The following is a 19,192-nucleotide window of genomic DNA, read 5'->3' on the forward strand; positions in this document are numbered from 1 at the left end:
TCCATTGACTGCTGAATGAAGGCCTCACCAAGATGTTTCCACTTGCTTCGATCTACAGCTTCTCTTTTCCACGTCACACCTGCAAAGTGTATGATTTAATCTTCCCATCTTTTATGCGGTCGCCTTCTAGGACTTTCTTCATCTCTTGGCATCCATTCAATAGCTTCCTTTGTCCAGCTTTGATCTGTTCTTCTTACAATGTGTCCGGCCAATTTTAACATTTTGACTCTTTCAATTATGTCACATATTTTGGTTTGTTCTCCTATCCATTCATTCATGTCTATCTTTTCTTGTGATTCCAAGCAGACATTTTTCCATGTTCCTTTGAGTCATCCACAGTTTCTGTGTCATTTTTGCATTTAGTGACCCGGTTTCACAGCCATAAGTGAACACTGGTAGTATGCATTGATCAAATACTTTTCTCTTCAGGCTAGTGCGTAGATTTCCTTTCAACAGCATACAGTTTTTTTCCAAATGCACTCCATTCCAATTTACTCTTCTATTAATTTATTCTATAACATCTGTGCTGATTTCTTGTCCAAGGTTGACATAACTATTGACTTCTTCAAGTATCCTTTGATCTACTTAATATTTGTAGATTGGTTGAAGCTGTTGAACATGACTGGTTTTACTCAAGTTCATTTTCAGTCGTTTTCTTGCTTTCATTAGTGCTTGAAATTGCAGCTGCAGGTGGCTCTTATTGTGTTTGCAGACCAGACTCGTAACATTATGCACAACATCCTCCCTGATATACAGACGTTTGTGCACCCTCTAGCAGAGTTAACATGGAATGTTAATTTTACCAAAACAGCCATAACAGTAACAAAATATTACAAATAAAAAAATATATAAATTAAAATGTGATAATTGCTTTCTTGTTCATTTTTTTTGTGTACAGGCTGTTTGCTACGCCGTCACTATGTTACTTTTACCCAAACATCTCAGTTCTCATCTTTCCCCCACAGCCGCTCAGAGATTTTCTGACTTTCGCATTTCTGGAATCATGAAATATTAATCTCCAGAATGCAAAAATGCAAAGGAATTTCACCTGATCCTGACACTGATATATTGATAATTTGGCTTATTTTTTAATATAATGTTTTGTTAACCTTTTAGTCCACCTCATCCTATAGTCTTTTTAATCTCATTGTTAATTGTTTCCAATGTGCTTTTGTTTTAATTTTAGAGGTTTTACGTTATTTGTTTAAGCAAAATGGGGGAAAAAGACACCATTATTCTTCAATCCTGACATGCAGTTATAAGTCACATTTAGGACTTTTGAAGAGAGCAAATTTGAGGGGTAATGAGGCATAATTGTAATAGTGACAGCTTTGGTGGATGCACTTTTTCATAATCTCCTACTTTTCATTTTTGCTATAAATAGTGCTGCATCCATTAGTTTACATAATCTTCCAGTATGCGATTATCAGATACAAGATACACAATATTGGCATAGTTTAATGATAAACTGCATAAATGGATACACTTGATAAAGTTTGTAGATAAAGAAAATCTGGGAATATAGATTGCATGCTTTAATATTTAATGAGATGGAATACCAAGAATATAAAAACTGCAGACACAAAACAGACAAAAGTTGAAATATTATCCTGAATAAATAATTAACTAAATCTCTTCATATGTTTTTTTTGTTGTTGTTGTTGGTCTCTTTGTAAGGCTTCACCTTTTGATTTTGAGAACGGTTTTAACGGGGACAATTTATTTGACTGTTTTAAATAAAATGTCTGAATATCGCTGAGTAAGAACTAAGGTTTTGCCATTTTGATATACATCTTCTTTCCATATAGATTTTTTCCTTTGTCACCAAACCATTTATAATCTTAATCATTATAAAAGAAGGATTTATGACTCTTTAAATATAGCATTGCTTTCCAACCAAATCTGTTTTTCCATCTTGAGTATTTTTATCTTTGATCTTTTCGCTTTGCTCAAGCCCTGTCATGAGACCGTAAACCAATAATAAAAATGGAGCCCCTAGATAATCAGGATTTGGGTAAAGTTTTACATGCATCTATGCCTCAAAGCAGTTGTGATAACATTCGTATATAGATAAATGTTTGTGTGGCATCCCATTTTGTCCAGTTTGTGTTGAGTTTGGTTTCTTCATTTTGAACTCCTTTTAGGTATAAATGCCTAAAAAATTGATGCTTTTATTTTAAATGTACTACTGATGTTGAGCTTTTATTTTGTGCACTATAACAATTGGTTTTCAAACAAGAGACCTTATTTCACCCGAATGTGAACACTCCCAAAACCGCTTTATTACTTTTTTTAAATCAGTTTTTAAATGAGTGTATTTAGTAGAACAAACTAAAAAAAGCACATTAAGTACAAATACATTTATTCTAGGTCAAACCATATTGTAACATGTTTAGCCACATGAGTCCAAATGAAAATGTGCCTGTGAAATAAGTGCTTATTAAGAGAATATTTTAAGTAGAGTACATGCAGTGTACCAGGAAACATCTTCAGAATTAAACCGTGTTTTAATAATTCAGGAAACAACCTTTAATTGGGAAGTTTTCCTCACTGTGCTAATGTCCAATTATCAGATATGCTTGGTTTTTTATTAAAAATCTAAATCCAGTCAAGATACTTATTTCAATTTAAAGGATCATGAAGAAAGGGAAAATCACTCACCCTAGTCTTGTCTGTTAAATCCTTCTTATCTGTTAATAAGGAAATGGCAATGCTACATGAATGGAACAATGGAAATTATGAAAAGTCCCAGAGGTGTCAGAATCGCCTAAGAAAACATTGAGATAAAACCGCTTATTCAATATAACCGTAAAGAAATGCACTTCACTCTGTTCATTTTTTTTGTGTGTTATTTTTATGTCAGTGCTGTATGCTTTGCTCCAGGCACACATTGTTTTTTTGGGAAATAGTGATACGTCGGTTTGTTACAGAAGACATCGTACAGCAATACTGGTTTGTTGTTTTCTTGGTGGGGATACTGGGCACATGGCGACAGGGGTATGTGTCTGCCCAATGTAGAAAGATTGTCAGTAATTTTCCCAATTTAAGGATGGTACATGCCCCCCACAACACTCCATTAATTGTTAATTAATAATTATTTACGAGATGAACAGGTGAAATTGCCCGGGCTCGAAATGCCCCCCCCCCCCCCCCCACATCTGAAACAAAACCTACGCCACTGACTGAGCATATTGGAGAATTACTTTAGTGGATTTTTTGTTTTGTGTTTAAACAAGATTCACAATTAATGGGATTTTACAGGAAAGACCAGAGAAAAGTGCTTTGGATAGTACACTGCTTATAAAGGCAATCAAATTAGAAATGTAATCTTTGAATAGGAGCCCACTAATGCATACAATTAAAATGAAGCAACTGGAAGCCGCAGAGAGCCTTCAATAATGCAAAACTAATATTACAGAATTAAACGGATGATAAATGTTTATCCAAGTATTGTGTCCGTGATGGATCAGAAACTGTTTCATCATGAAATGCAACCTATGGAAACACACATTATTATCCTCTATGGCATTGAAGCTACTACTATTGTATCATGCTACAGTAAAAAAGGAATATCTCAAACTGATGTACTTTTATTATAAATGTGCTGTCACTAGCAAATGTATATAATGAACTGACATTACTAGTATATAGCTGGGCTCCATATACTTAATATTACTTGCTTATATGCTTATATGAAGTCATACTTCAAGTAGAAGTTGAATTTACATGCTTATATGTTCATTTTCTTAGCTAAATCTAAAGTGCTTAAAGGCTCTGTTTGCTCAAATGAAGGGAATGTGTAAACAGCATCCACTTGTTTCATTGTTTTGTGTCAGATGCTTCAAAACATTAGTTCTCTGTGTTTTAAAGTGATTTCTACTTTAATAAGACTTGTAGTATCATGTGAACAGTTAATTATATAAACAGCATGAATTAAAAACTGAGATAAAACTGCAAGTAGGTTGCAAAGTGACTAAAATAGTTCAGGTCACTCAATGAAGTTTAATGTTTTTAAGTGCAATGTTTTTAATGTGTTTTCTGCACCTCTTAAAATATAATTTCAGCATTTCATTTAGGTAAATCTGCCTTTATGAATCACTTTACAATCAACCTTTTCAATCTTACTCATGCAGAAAACGCTAAATATATAACTATGCTTTTAATAGTAAATCTAATTAACACTCAATATGAAAAAATTGCTTGATACCTGATACTTCAATTGTATCCTGATCTAATGCTAAGTGAGTAGTGTATAGCCATTCCACAATTATAGAAGTATCTTATTTCTAAACATGGTAGGCTAATACATTATCATTTTAGCTTTACAAGAAGTTAATAATCATCATTCCCTAGGCAGGAAGGAGGAAAGGTATATATATATATATATATATAATTATTATTATTTTAAGCATAAGAGAATGTCTCATTCAAAAAGAAAGTCAAACACTATAAAACAAGGAATTCAATAAGCAATGTGTTTATGGTGTATTTATTTCAATGAAATAAGCCCCTGATAAGTGGTTATAATAACAGTAACAATTTTATATTAGGACTTTCTCAAAAAACAGGCATGTATACTAATCAGAATTAAATTATGTTGTTCATACATTTTTATTTAAGTTTATACAGTTGAACATACCATTGTTTATATATTTGAAATCAGGTTGTTTGGTTTCAATACAGATTGTATTATGTATGCATATGCATGTGTGTGCATATCATGGGAAATTAACCCCTTATGATATTTTGAAATTGTACGCAGGTCAATGGATTCTTGCATGTTGATGAGTGATGTGTTGGACACCGACAGTAAATTCTGCAAATATCCCAATGGTCCTTCACTTGGCCTCCACCTGTTTAAGACCTGAGTTCATACTAAGTGCCAATTGGATCAGTAAGATCTCATCTGAAGGCTTGGCAGGGTCTTGTGCCACTTCTCGCCAATTTTACGACTCTTTACAACTATACAAAGTATATTGGCAGCTAACTACTTAAGAACGCTGCGATCGGATTTTATAAAGAGAAACCATAGTGGTGTGTATTCATCTAATGAAGAAGCATGGGTAAGAACCATGGTCAATACCCTCACTTTGTAAGACAAAGAGTGACTTTGCTGGCAGATGGTGTTTGCAGTTCAACCACTTCCCTAATTGCTGTATTCTCAAGCCTTTTATTTAACAACATGTTATTTTTGCACATCCTCAATTCAACCTCTATTAGAAATGTGATTTTAAAGTACGAGAGCCGGCCCCGCTTTGCTCTTAAGGATGATGGATGAGTATGAGTTTCCAATGCCAGAACTTTCAGGTTTAAGGTTGAATGATCATAATAGCAATGCACTTGAATTATGTATAGTCCACTTGTACCGCTGCATAGTAAGTGTAGCTCCACACAATTGTGCTTTTAGTTTTTAATCCAGAAAAACCATAGTCACCCCTAGCTGCTGTTAGCTTGCTTCTCTCTATATTTATTAAGCAGTATTATGATACACCTGAAGGTTTTACAGTCACATTAATATAACACTATTCTGATTGTATATATTGTATATATCTATATACATCTCTCTCTCTCTCTATATATATATATATATATATATACACACACTCACCTAAAGGATTATTAGGAACACCTGTTCAATTTCTCATTAATGCAATTATCTAACCAACCAATCACATGGCAGTTGCTTCAATGCATTTAGGGGTGTGGTCCTGGTCAAGACAATCTCCTGAACTCCAAACTGAATGTCTGAATGGGAAAGAAAGGTGATTTAAGCAATTTTGAGCGTGGCATGGTTGTTGGTGCCAGACGGGCCGGTCTGAGTATTTCACAATCTGCTCAGTTACTGGGATTTTCACGCACAACCATTTCTAGGGTTTACAAAGAATGGTGTGAAAAGGGAAAAACATCCAGTATGCGGCAGTCCTGTGAGCGAAAATGCATTGTTGATGCTAGAGGTCAGAGGAGAATGGGCCAACTGATTCAAGCTGATAGAAGAGCAAATTTGACTGAAATAACCACTCGTTACAACCGAGGTATGCAGCAAAGCATTTGTGAAGCCACAACACGTACAACCTTGAGGCGGATGGGCTACAACAGCAGAAGACCCCACCGGGTACCACTCATCTCCACTACAAATAGGAAAAAGAGGCTACAATTTGCACAAGCTCACCAAAATTGGACAGTTGAAGACTGGAAAAATGTTGCCTGGTCTGATGAGTCTCGATTTCTGTTGAGACATTCAGAGGGTAGAGTCAGAATTTGGCGTAAACAGAATGAGAACATGGATCCATCATGCCTTGTTACCACTGTGCAGGCTGGTGGTGGTGCTGTAATGGTGTGGGGGATGTTTTCTTGGCACACTTTAGGCCCCTTAGTGCCAATTGGGCATCGTTTAAATGCCACGGCCTACCTGAGCATTGTTTCTGACCATGTCCATCCCTTTATGACCACCATGTACCCATCCTCTGATGGCTACTTCCAGCAGGATAATGCACCACGTCACAAAGGTCGAATCATTTCAAATTGGTTTCTTGAACATGACAATGAGTTCACTGTACTAAACTGGCCCCCACAGTCACCAGATCTCAACCCAATAGAGCATCTTTGGGATGTGGTGGAACGGGAGCTTCGTGCCCTGGATGTGCATCCCACAAATCTCCATCAACTGCAAGATGCTATCCTATCAATATGGGCCAACATTTCTAAAGAATGCTTTCAGCACCTTGTTGAATCAATGCCACGTAGAATTAAGGCAGTTCTGAAGGCGAAAGGGGGTCAAACACAGTATTAGTATGGTGTTCCTAATAATCCTTTAGGTGAGTGTATATATATAATGTACTACTTATGCAGCAAAAAAGCCCATGGATTGGATTACTGATTTAATTACAGTCCAAAAAGCCAATTAAGTACAATACTGTGCTGAACAGATCAGTTTAATTGTAAAGCAAATAAAGCTAAGTATGGACTGAATTCTTAAGAGAGAAAGTTATTAAAAGTTGTATTAGTGTGCATACAAAAAAGCATCAAATCAGGGTCTCTAAAATAAGTGTTATCTTCACAATACAAGTCCTAGCAACACAAGATGCAGGATTGCCTTCATTAATCAACATGTATTTCTATATTTAAAGTGCATTCCTGCAAATCACGCTATGCTAGTGCATTTCAAAGTCCAGACATACTTTAGTGTACGATTAAACATGTTGTAAAACAGCCAGGTTTTGCAGGGGAGGAAACAAAAATTCATCATAGATGCCAACAGCCAAAACATTGAATTTATTCCGCAAATATATGCTTCTCATATAGAACTAATTGACAATACGTCCATGGATTTATTTGGACGGTGTGGGGCTTTTGCCTAACTTGCCAATGCAGTAAAGTCTGTGAAGCTGAAAATGTCTAATCAATGAGTGCATTAACACAACCCAACGCACGGCTGGCAAATGTCCAGTCCTCTCGACGTCTCCCTTGTGTTTCACGCAAGGCAATAAATAATGTGCTGCTGTCAGGGTGGACAGATGCAATTTGGAAACTTCTCCAAATCAGGAAATACAAACGGATAGGAACATAAACATAAATGTGTTTAAAGTTGTGACACGAATCCTAATCATGCAAAGTTTCTAATATCAAAGTTACCAGGAGATTCACAGTTCAAGTCCCACATGTCCACCTTGACTCACTGTATAACTTGAACAAGTATATTAAGCTCCTTAAGTTTGAATTCTTCACACGATGTACAGTTTTAAAACTCAATTCCTGTAGCTTACAAGCATCTCAGTTCATCCCAGAAGGAAACGGGGGGAATAGATGTATATAACTTTAAATATCTGAAGCAACATCCTATATTAAATAATATATAATATTGAACACTGGAGAAAAATAAGTTTATTACAGTTAAATAACTACTATTTACATTTCTAAGCATTACCAGTTTATTTCGTGTTTCAACATCGAAGACAAGAAAGTTTGAGAGTGAGAGGTTTGCTTTTAATTATATAAATATTTAAAATACAGTACTGGAAACACTTACTGCTTTTCGTTCCAATAGAGCACTTATCTAGCAGTACGAAACGCAATCGCCGTATGTTGCAAGTGCCCTAACTCAGGGTCTTTTAGTTTTAGTTGTGTTTTTTGAGCGTATACATCCGTAGGAGGAGGATATTTTATTTCTGTTATTGCGTGTTTGCTGAAAAGCCTAAATAAAACGCTAGAAGGCACCTTTTGCTCTGTACTCCTGGTTTTATGTGTTTTCCTTTCAGAAACTAGCCTGCCCCAGCGTGTACGTAACTCACTGCACTGTACAGTTAATCGTCTATTTTTTTTTTAACAGGACACTCACTGACAAAGAGTTTACTTTATACTAAACTAAATAACACTTTGACCGCTAATTGCAAATTACAAATCAGACCAGGGCGTGTCTTATCAATAGGAAGCTTGTAACGGTATGAAGGTTTTTATCTGACTCGACTTTTAATGCTATTTAGTTGTCTTGTTAGTCTAAAACACTGAAATTGTCCAAATTAAATTAACTACAGTAACGCATGATTGTCAAATTATTTAAACATAGTTGTAGCTAGTGTTATACAGTTTCATATGTGCTGTATTACCTTTATATTGTAGAATGTACCGGTATGTCAATACTCCCTGAGGCACGGTTTACTGAAGACCTACCGGTGCGTTCTCACTGCTCAAAGGGTTAAATGTAGTTCAACCCCTGGGCTTTGGATAAAAACACCACTTAAATACTGTGGTAATTTTTAGCTACTGTATATAACATGTTTTCTTTGTTTGATATCAATTATACAGTTACATACATAATTCATGATCACATGTTTAATGTTGTTGATATATTTTTTTCATGTATTAGAACCTCCAAAACAGGGAGGTTTTTAGTTTAAACCAAAATCCCTGTTTGCTTTAATATACAAGTAAAAGTTGGAACAAACTATTGTATATCAGGAAAGAAATAACTGTTTAATGTACACAATAGGTGCGAGAAGTCACTCAGTCCAGATTCCTTATAAAAACATAGCATACATTATTAATTTCATTACCTATACAGAATGTTTTTGTTTTCTTTTTCTTTTTCTTTTTCAGGGTAACTCTCAGTTTCTCAAGATGTTTCTTTTCCAAATGTCATCTACAAGGGCAAAACATATCTAGTATGAAACATATTAAACTTGGAAATAGGTAGGAAGCGGATCCAGGACTCAAAACACTAGCCCTCCATACTATTCCCTTTATAAAAATAATACAAAGGGAAAAAAAACAGTGTAGATTGGATATGATTTAATAACTAACCTTGTACATCTGGGAGTTATACAATGCTAGTTACAAGAATGGGCACCCTGGCTTGACATTATAATCACTGTTCAAATTCAGAATTGTGGATTTATCAGATACAACATAATAAAGACAGCTATAAAAAGGAACCCTGACATTCAAATACATGTATATGTTTTAGATTGACTTATTTTAGTGAAAGTGTGAATAATATTTTGGCAGCTGGCTGTCACAGTTAAACATCATACATGAATCAAGATCATCCCATAGGTTTGAGAAATGTTTTAAGTTAGTTAAGCTAATTATTTATTCTTATCTATAGTCAGCTATACATTTTAAACATTACATACATTTTAAAGAATGGCCAATGCCTCCTTTTCTATTTGTTCCATCTTTTCCAGTCTGACATTTGTCCAAGGGAGCTTTTTATTGCCCCTTGACTTGTACACTTTGTCAAACCCAAACTTGCTTTTCACCACAGATAGTCTTGGTTGTATTGTACGTTTTGAAAAATGATTTGATGGATACAATGGTAGCCTTGAGCTTTTCCTATATATGTCTAAGGATCCTTTAAACAAAGGACACAGGAAGTTATTAAACTAATTGATGCCTTTCAGGGTGTTACACTGTCTGCAAAGGACTGGGGTGTTTACAGTCACTGGGATCACAGCTTGTTGTATACTTTGCTGTGCCATAAGACATTTTGTCTACCTAGCAGAACATACTTTTGTACTGCATTGAGTTATAGAAAGCCACTGGGCAGTTTTACCTGCAGGAGTACAAAGTGTCCATTTCCACCATGCTGCTGTTTTGTTGTTTCTTATTTCTTGTATAGTTCTTATGAAGTGTGACTTTGATTTGAAGCAGGTTGTCAACATCCATGAGAGTAGCAGAATTTTGAAGGAAGTGAGAAGATATATTTTTCTCCTCCTTGTTATCCTCTGAATTCCAAAGGAGCACAATATACTCTTTGTGTTTTTATTTGATACTACAAATCTGTATTAGCCTACTTCCTGTACAGTCTATAGTATGTTAATCCATGTTTTTCATATATATATATATATATATATATATTAAAAGACCTGATATTTCCAAAACAGTTGAGAGCACTGGCATATTATCTCTCTATATAATTAGGGTCATGATGCTGAATTTCTCCATTTCTGTGTAAACTTGGTCCCCTATAAGACAGATCTCTGTCGATCCCCAGCTCTGACCTCACAGGTGCATAATCTCGATCAGTGCCTGTGTGTCGCAGTGCCGCATGTATCACACGTCTGAATCACTTGCATCACCGCTTTATTTACTGTGTAAAGATTAATTCCTGTTAGGATCGCCATTTATTTTCCTACTTTTTAAATTTGTTGGTCAAATTGGCATATCCATTGGAATACAAGCACAATCCCAGCAAGGAGAATGGTAACAGCGGTTACGAGAATGTGATTTATAAAGACAAGACTACAGATTACATATCCCCCTTCTTGTAATACAAACTTCACTCCATATATGATGATGATGATGATTTGAAAACCGTCATCTGCCTTTGTTGACACACTGCTGGACAATGGCCTCCCCAAGATGTTTCAACTTGTTTTGATATACTGTGTCTCTTCTCCAGGTAACACCAACAAAATGTCTTATTGCTAGGGCTGTCAGTCGAAAAAAAAAATCGGTTAATCAATGGCCATTAGTTGATTAATCGGTAGATGAATCGGACACTTATTAAAATAAGTGTAATGGTCTTGAAGTGGTTGTGCTATACAGTAATATTTTAATAAATACTAGGCATTGATATTACAGTAGCCTATAACAAAACTTAACGCAATGGTAACGAACATAAACTAGAAATGTATATTATTAAAAACTGCGTGACAGTTTATCCCCGCCCAATGCGTGTGATTTTAGCGACAGTGATTCGGAGTTTGAGATGGGTCTCAATGCTTCAGAGCTGTGCTAAATAATTATAATTATAATAAAAACACAATTAGTTTAGCTGCAACATGGCAGAGATGCTCCTTCCCCTCTCACTACAGGAAACGGTGTTTGCTTGCAAATGACACTGTAAAGTGCGCACACTGCCCTGTTAAGAAAAAGCTTTTCTTTCAATTGAAACCGAAAACCTTTACATTGTCTTCAATATTTCCTTCTCTTCCTTCCTTCTTCTTGATGTTATTTATACCAATCATTTTAATGTTTTATGTTAATATACTCATTTAAATACTACATTTGTGCTAGTTTTTTCGATCGTTTGCCATCCATTATACCACAGCGTTAAAGAGCTATCGGCACTTCGTGTTAACCCTATAATCGCCAGTGATCGTCGATCAATTAGTTGATTAATAGACCCCATTAATCGAAGCAGCCCTACGTATTTAATCTTTCCATCTTCTGTATGGTCGTTGTCTTGGTCTTTTTTCCATCTTTGTTCTGTCCTTTGTGCAGTGTGTCCAGCCCATCGCCATTTTAACATCTTCACTGTTTCAATGATGTTCTCTGATTTGTTGGATTGTTTTTCTCTCTACTTGTTCTTCCAAGCATACAGCTTGCCATGCTTATTTGTGTTGCTTGCAGTTTCTGTATCTGTTTTCCATTTAGTGAGCATATTTAGTCATAGGTGAAAACTGGTAGAATGTATTGTTCAAATATTTTTATTTTTTATAGCACTTATATAGTTATGTCAAGGGTTTCTGCAAGTGAGCAGGCTTGTGTTCTCTTTCACATGTTACAGAAAATGCAGTTAATTTTAGGCACAACCTACAGAATTATATTTTTAAGTATATCAGCAAACAAAAGTTACCTTAGGTTTACAACTTCACAATGCTTTTGACAGCTGCATACAGAAATGTAACACTGTATTCATTGTATAATATATAGAAAGCTATAGCAACCAAATTGTATGCCTTGGCCATCTCTAAATTCTTAGTTGTGTATACATTTCTACTTAAACTACACATCTACAAAGGGCAAAACAGGTTTGACTTCATGGTAAATCACTTTTATATTACTTTTTATGAAATGACCTATAATCCTATATACTTGTACTGAATTACATTTGATTAAAGAAAATAAATATTTACTATCATGCTAAATGTACACGTTTAATTCCTAGTACAACTCCATGGTGAAGTGTGCAGGTGTGTTTCAGTCAGACTCCAAACGTTGTGCTCGAGCTAAAGCCAAAATGACCCTCTCCGTTGTATTGTTAAATGGGGTGTGTCTATTTTGCAGGGAATGAACAGTTCCCTGCATACAAAAACATGCAAAAACGGCAGGCAAAACAGTGGGGAGTTTGTGACCCACATGTCACAAAAGCCAGTCACTGTTATTGTCACAATAAACTCCACCAATTAGTTCACAAAAAAGCCCCATAATTACTTCCTGGACTATAATTAAAAGGGCCAATTAATCCTGTTTAATGTTTTATCATTAAGTGTCTTTATTGGGTTGGAAAAACTAATATTCTCCTTGACTAATGAAGACAATACCCCCCTTTATAAACCTGCCTGTGTCAGGACAGTTGATTTTGTGTTAAATGGTAAATAACCTGTGACATTTAACCTACTCCTCCCATATACACATCTAGTGAGAGAGCCCTGCCAAAACCCATTTAAGTATCTCCTTGCTGGACGTTTTTCTAAAGGAGTGCGGTCACCTGAGCCTGACGCAATATACTGTGAGAATATGGCCTAGTGTCTCCAGGTATTATCATCCTTTAGAAGATGAGAGGGATCTCAAAGGCAGTTAAAGGTATGGGAAGGGTTGTTATGTCTTCATAGTTAACTCCTCTTACTCTGGCATTGACTTACATACTGAACTCTGCCCAGCTATCTTCAGATCTCACGTGAGAATGTCAAAAATCCAATTATTCCCTCAAGGTCTTAGAATTTCTTGCCTTTCTGGATTACTGCAGAAAGTGCCCTGGCTGTGCTCGGCAGTATTCACAGCCTGTAGCATACATTGCAGGATAACTGGCCCTGGAGCACCGCTATACAGAATTTTACTGAAGTAAAAATTTAAAGAAAATCAAAAGCAGGGCCCTTTTATTATATTTACAATGTTTCCTCAATGCTCCATTTCTTGTTCTTGTGTCTGTGGGTCACTCTTTCTGATGCAGATAGATGTACATCACTCCACTGCAGAGGGAATCGGCGGAATGGAGAAATTGAGACTAGTGCTTCAGCATTTAAAAATAAATGTATATACATAGATATATACATACACACAGAGCTAGCACAGCCAGGTCTCTGTGAATCGGGACCACGGACAGCACAGCCGGGTCTCAGTGGATCGGGACCACGGACAGCACAGCCGGGTATCAGTGGATCGGGACCATGGACAGCACAGCCGGGTCTCAGTGGATTGAGACCATGGACAGCACAGTTGGGAAAACAAACTCGCAGTGCAGCAGAGCAGCCACACCTGCCCTGGATTAAGAATCACCCAGACTGAGAACAGGAGTAGCTGCTCAGTGAGTCGGCTATTTAACCCCACCCTGTGGTTTCTCTTTGTCTTAGTAGTTGGTGGGTAGTGCCCCAGGAGGGTGGCTAGAGGAGCACCCACAGGAGAAGGAGAGGAACAAACTGGATTGATTATTGGACCATGAACTGGACTGGCTGAGGACTCTGCATGGAATTTGCATTTTTGGATGACTACAACTCTGGTAACGACCCCTGGAAAATCCCATTGACCACAAGATTGCCTGACACCTCGACTGTTTGTTTGCTGTGTTGTTTTTGTTACCCTATACCTGGTACTCTAAACCCACCTCGTCCTAATGCTCTCTTTTGAAATATGAGATTGGGATGTTACTTGTAAAATGAATAACATGGCTTAATACATGATGTGCCTGCCTTATTATATAGTGTGGTTGCACTAAGACGTGGATCTCTTCAGAAGAAACACTGGAATATCAATCCTTCATTAAATAATTCAGTATTTTATTGACCAGCTGATCTAAAGGTTAAGTATGATGAGGTAGAGGTACAGAAAGCAGTATATTGTTATAGGAGACAACTGGCAGGTAAAACAGCAATGACAGTGTCTAGTACTAAGAGATGGAGAGCTACAACTATTCAAAGGTAAAGTGCATTCCAACACTCATCTGAGCCTCCGGTCTCTATAGGCACTCTGCTTGGTGCTGTGTTGCCAATAAGCCTGTTCCCTTCCCTCTCATGCTCTCATGTCATCTTTGTTTCATGTTAGAGAAAGCATCTGAGTCTGATCAATGCATTACTAACCAGCCTTAAAATGACACCCAGGAAGCCTCTGATTTTAAAATGTAATGTGTTAGTGGATCGTGTTATGCTCTCATTAAACAAAAGCCTGTATTTGCTCCTACCTGTACGCCCCAGGAATATCACATCACTCCTTTCTGCCACAGCTCCACCATTTAACTCATACCTAATGTACAATAGACAATGCAGACTTTGTACTTCATCCGCCTACTGGGGGAAAAAATAAAATAAACAGAAGGGACCCTAATTTGAGAGAAATTGTCATAACGTTACTGTTTTCTTTTCTTTTTTTTAACAAAGGAAGTTGTTGAGGCACTGGGATACCAAGATAACTACACATGATAAAAAAAATGAAACCCAGAAAAACAGATGATTTGCTAGATCACTAAGGCAGAATTAACATTGGTCATATATATATTATATAAAAGAATGTAAGGTAGGCTAAATCTTGTGATGTAAATGTTATTATTGTGCTGTTAAGCTAATCAGGTGGATATATGGCAACTTAGAGCGAAGCTGAAACAGAGCCTTTAACAGCCCTCAGTCCCTGGCAGCTGGATTGCCACTGGCCAAGGCAAGACATGGAGAGCAGGAGAGCATAGTTTTCTTACCCTGGCTACATACAACTGGAGGACTCTCTCTAGTGAAGCAAAACTTAGAATTTGAAGAACCTGGTACAAAATGGGACATTATAGGACAAATATAGGAAGAAAAGGAAAATAACTAATCTTATCACGCCATCCCCCCTAAACCTATGCGTATGGTGCCCGGTATTCTTCCAAAGGCATCCTTACCAGACAAATGTGAATTTACATTTACTGTTAATCATTTTTACACATTAAGTACATGTTAACAAATGCATAATTACATTGTTCTTATGAGTAACTAACCTGTAGTTACTGAGTATCTACTATGTTAATAAACTGAAATTTGGGAGACCTATTTAAAGAGTTATTTTATTTTATCATGGCACAAAAAGAGGTCGAACATATGGATTCATTCTACACAGGAGACTGAAGAATAACATTATCGGATTTGACAGCATTTCTGACAGGGCAGCAAGAATAGTTATCCAGCTCACAAAGAGATATCACTTTCAGATTGTCCAAGCCACTCGTGACGAGGAATGAGAAAATGTTAATGAAGAAATAAAAAAAACTACTTGAAAAAGAAAGATCATATGTTAAAATCATCATATATAGCTGTATTATGCAGCATTGCCATAACTATATAAGAAAAGAGGTGGAAGCAAGTGTGTCCTAGAAAATATGTATATATCTTGTGTGCTGTAAGAGACTAGAAACTACCCAATCTGTTTAGCTCCAGTAGCGAAATATCTTATTATCTTATGCCATATTAATAAAGCATTGTATGCAATGTTTCTCTACATTTCTCGAGAAAGCAGAAACATACTGGTACTACTGTTACAAAATTAAAAAGAAACAGTGAAGAGTCCTCCAGGGACTCTTAAATTAGAATCCTGAAAGATTTATGCAACCCTTTACAGCTGCATTGTGGTGCTGGTAAATGTTTTATGATCTGGCCCTATACCTTTAAGGCAATACCACTTGTACGTCCTTATTTAAATTCTGCTAATTCAGCTGGGCAAGGCTTAACAGTTTCCTTGCATTTTTAGTTACAGTACAATAATAATCCAGGACAAACCGGCATAAATGTCATGTAGAACATGCACAGCAAAATCTGGTGCTACGCACTCAGGTGCATTGCTGAAAAAATGTTAATTTAAGAAACAAATACTAAATTAAAAAACATGAACATGAACAAGAACGAAATACATCTGTGTCATCCTGTGAAAACTGCAGGGCACAAAAGGTTTGGCCTGACTAATGGCAACACACTCCAATAAATTGTGTGTGTGGGGGAAATCTTCTGAATAGAGAAAATGTGTTATGACTTTAATGTATAAAGAACATGAATGACTTTTGTTTCTTATTTTTACTTTAACTTGAGCTCTAACATGTACCTTCATGTGCTGGTAGAAGAATGACATGCATGTGACTTATTATCATTAGAAATACATATTGCAGTTTATTGATCAGACATAAGGAGAAATCAATCCGGTGGTAGTGGTCTTCTCTCTTAATTGTTTACTGTTTCTACTAGGCTGAATGAGTGTTCAACAAACTCTGAAAATGTATACTTGATCGTATTAAAACCATTGCCTGGTAGTGGATTGTGTCAGAGTTCATGTGTTAGGTACAGGTTAGTAATACTCGGTCAGTCCACATGGCAGTCGATAAAGATCTAACCGCACTTTTTCATATGTGATGGGATGTTAAAGCAAGATTTGGAGTAGGATCTGGAGGTCTTGTCATGAATGTGTATATCTCTTAGCTTTTATGTCTGTGATGTGTGGAAGCCGGTGAGCACGTGCCAAAGGGCATCTTTTTGAGCTGTTAGTGAAAGGTGATCAAATGGAGTGGAGGGATTTTTTAGAGTGTACCACAACGAGTGTTGGCCACAACCCTTTGATACACCCTTGTAATAGCATATCTTTTGTTCTGCGCTGAAACAAATGTACGTTTTTTGAGAATATGTCAGAACTTCAGATTTTTTTTTCCCTCTTTTCTTTTTCCCCATTTCAAAGTAACTGTTACTTGTGTTTCATCCCAAGGCACATTCTTTCATCATCTTCAGAGAGAGCCTTCACTGTTTCTTTAGCCTTCTGGGAAAGCAATCTCCTTTTCTCTACTGGAGGCTTACCAAGAACATCATCAGTTTCCATTCCATGTCCTTTTTTTATGCATTTTTTTCAAAATCAAATTTAGGGATACATTTAGTTTTTAAGCACACCTTTCAAACTTCTTACTTCTTGTCAATCCCTCTTCAAATCCATTGTGCTATTCAGTTGCAAAACATAATTTAAAAGCTCTTGGATTGCTCAACAATTCATCATATGAAATGATGAAAGAATGTAACGCATTGGAGTTTGAATGAGTATTGTAGGCTGTGGGGGGGGGGGGTACCCTCTGTATGAGTTGTAAGAAGACACGCAAAGGAGATGGAGGTTAGAGGGTCATCTGCTGAGAGAAAAGAGAAAATGACACACTGCAACAGCTGCAGAATTGTATCAGGATTAAAATATAAGGATGGTAAACAACCAAGAATAAAGACGTGATTTCATCATGATTTGATTTTTGATTTATTTAATGTATTTAGTTCATTTTATGTTGGCTCTAACATTAGCATTTGCATTATGCTTCTGCTGTACATCTTGGTCTTGGTTAAATGGACACAACTAAATCAAATTAAGTCTATGGATTTTAGTAGCTGCCGTGACCAAGTAAAGCATCCTCTTATTATAAAAGGAATAATCCTACCAGCTTTAATTTAATTTAAACACACCTTTTACAGTTTATTATACACTCTAATTAGGTTTTCAGAACTAATTATAACCTGCTTTTTTAAAATGCTTTTCTTTTTTAGATAAAAACACAGAAGCCTGTATTAATATTTTTTCCTGAGTGTGAAATTTTAGTAGAGAAAAGAATCACAGCCTGGTTTATATCATAGGGCAGTCTTGCACAAGTATTTGGCATACACAGTGAAATCTGAGTTGTCTGAGTAGTCAGAAGCATTGTTTAATGTCAGATTCTGGAATGATGAATACCATATCAGTACCGTATCAATTGGGTATAATAATGTTCATTCCATAATCGTGGTATGTGAATTATTTTTTAAATGACTTAACCATACAGTGTGTGCTTATTGGATTAGTCACTGGAGGGTGGCCTTATTCCTCTAGTTATGTACTTCATCTTTAACAGGCATTGAAGTACCTCCCATCTTGGTCAGGTTTTCATCTCCTAATGTACAGCTAATGTTATGTAATGCATTTGATTCATAAATGTATGTTCTATAATCATGTAGTTCCAAATTTCTAAGATTAATGTGCACAAATTGTGCAGACATACGCTGTCACCCTGTCCACTGTGAATTTGCACGTCACACCCTTTGTAGTTATTAGATTTGCGATGTCAACTTTTTGATTTGCATGTTTTCAGTTTGAGAATATCCATGAGGCTGTTTTGTAGTCATTATTTACAAAGAAACCACAACGCTGACAAATCACTGCAAACATGAACTCATTCAACAGACTTCTTTCCCACCCCAAACATTTTGTTACTGATTAAAACAAATAACATTTCTGTAATCACCCACTATTGTATTATTATTTTTTTCATTTGTTTGTTTTATTTATGACACTTTAAATGAATATTAGATTTGTATTAAAAGCTAGTGCAATGTGCTATTATTACTGTCTGACTTTATGAAACTGAAACAAATTTAATTTGTATTCTCCCCTGGAAGCAATTGCTTTAATCTCAGGACAATATGAGTTTTTTGGCTTTCAGATTATCCTGATTTTTCAAGGTCAAATCTGTCATTTAATCATGCTGATGTTGGCCTTTTTATTAGCTCTGGCCCACTTGTACTGCAAAAGTAATAATGTTACGAAAGCAATAACTGTTGGCTACTGTGGGAGTTTGTTTCCATAGTCTTTGGTTTAACAACCTTTAAACTAGGCATAAGATATTTTTTTAACTTCATTCACAGGAGATTTAAATACCCCTGCTGTGCATGTTCCATGTGAATGTAATTCTGCTTAACATTGTATTTTATTATAATTTTTTCATACAAAATAATTTGATATACAG

This window comes from Amia ocellicauda, chromosome 16 (genome assembly GCF_036373705.1).
Source record: "Amia ocellicauda isolate fAmiCal2 chromosome 16, fAmiCal2.hap1, whole genome shotgun sequence".
Taxonomy (NCBI): domain Eukaryota; kingdom Metazoa; phylum Chordata; class Actinopteri; order Amiiformes; family Amiidae; genus Amia; species Amia ocellicauda.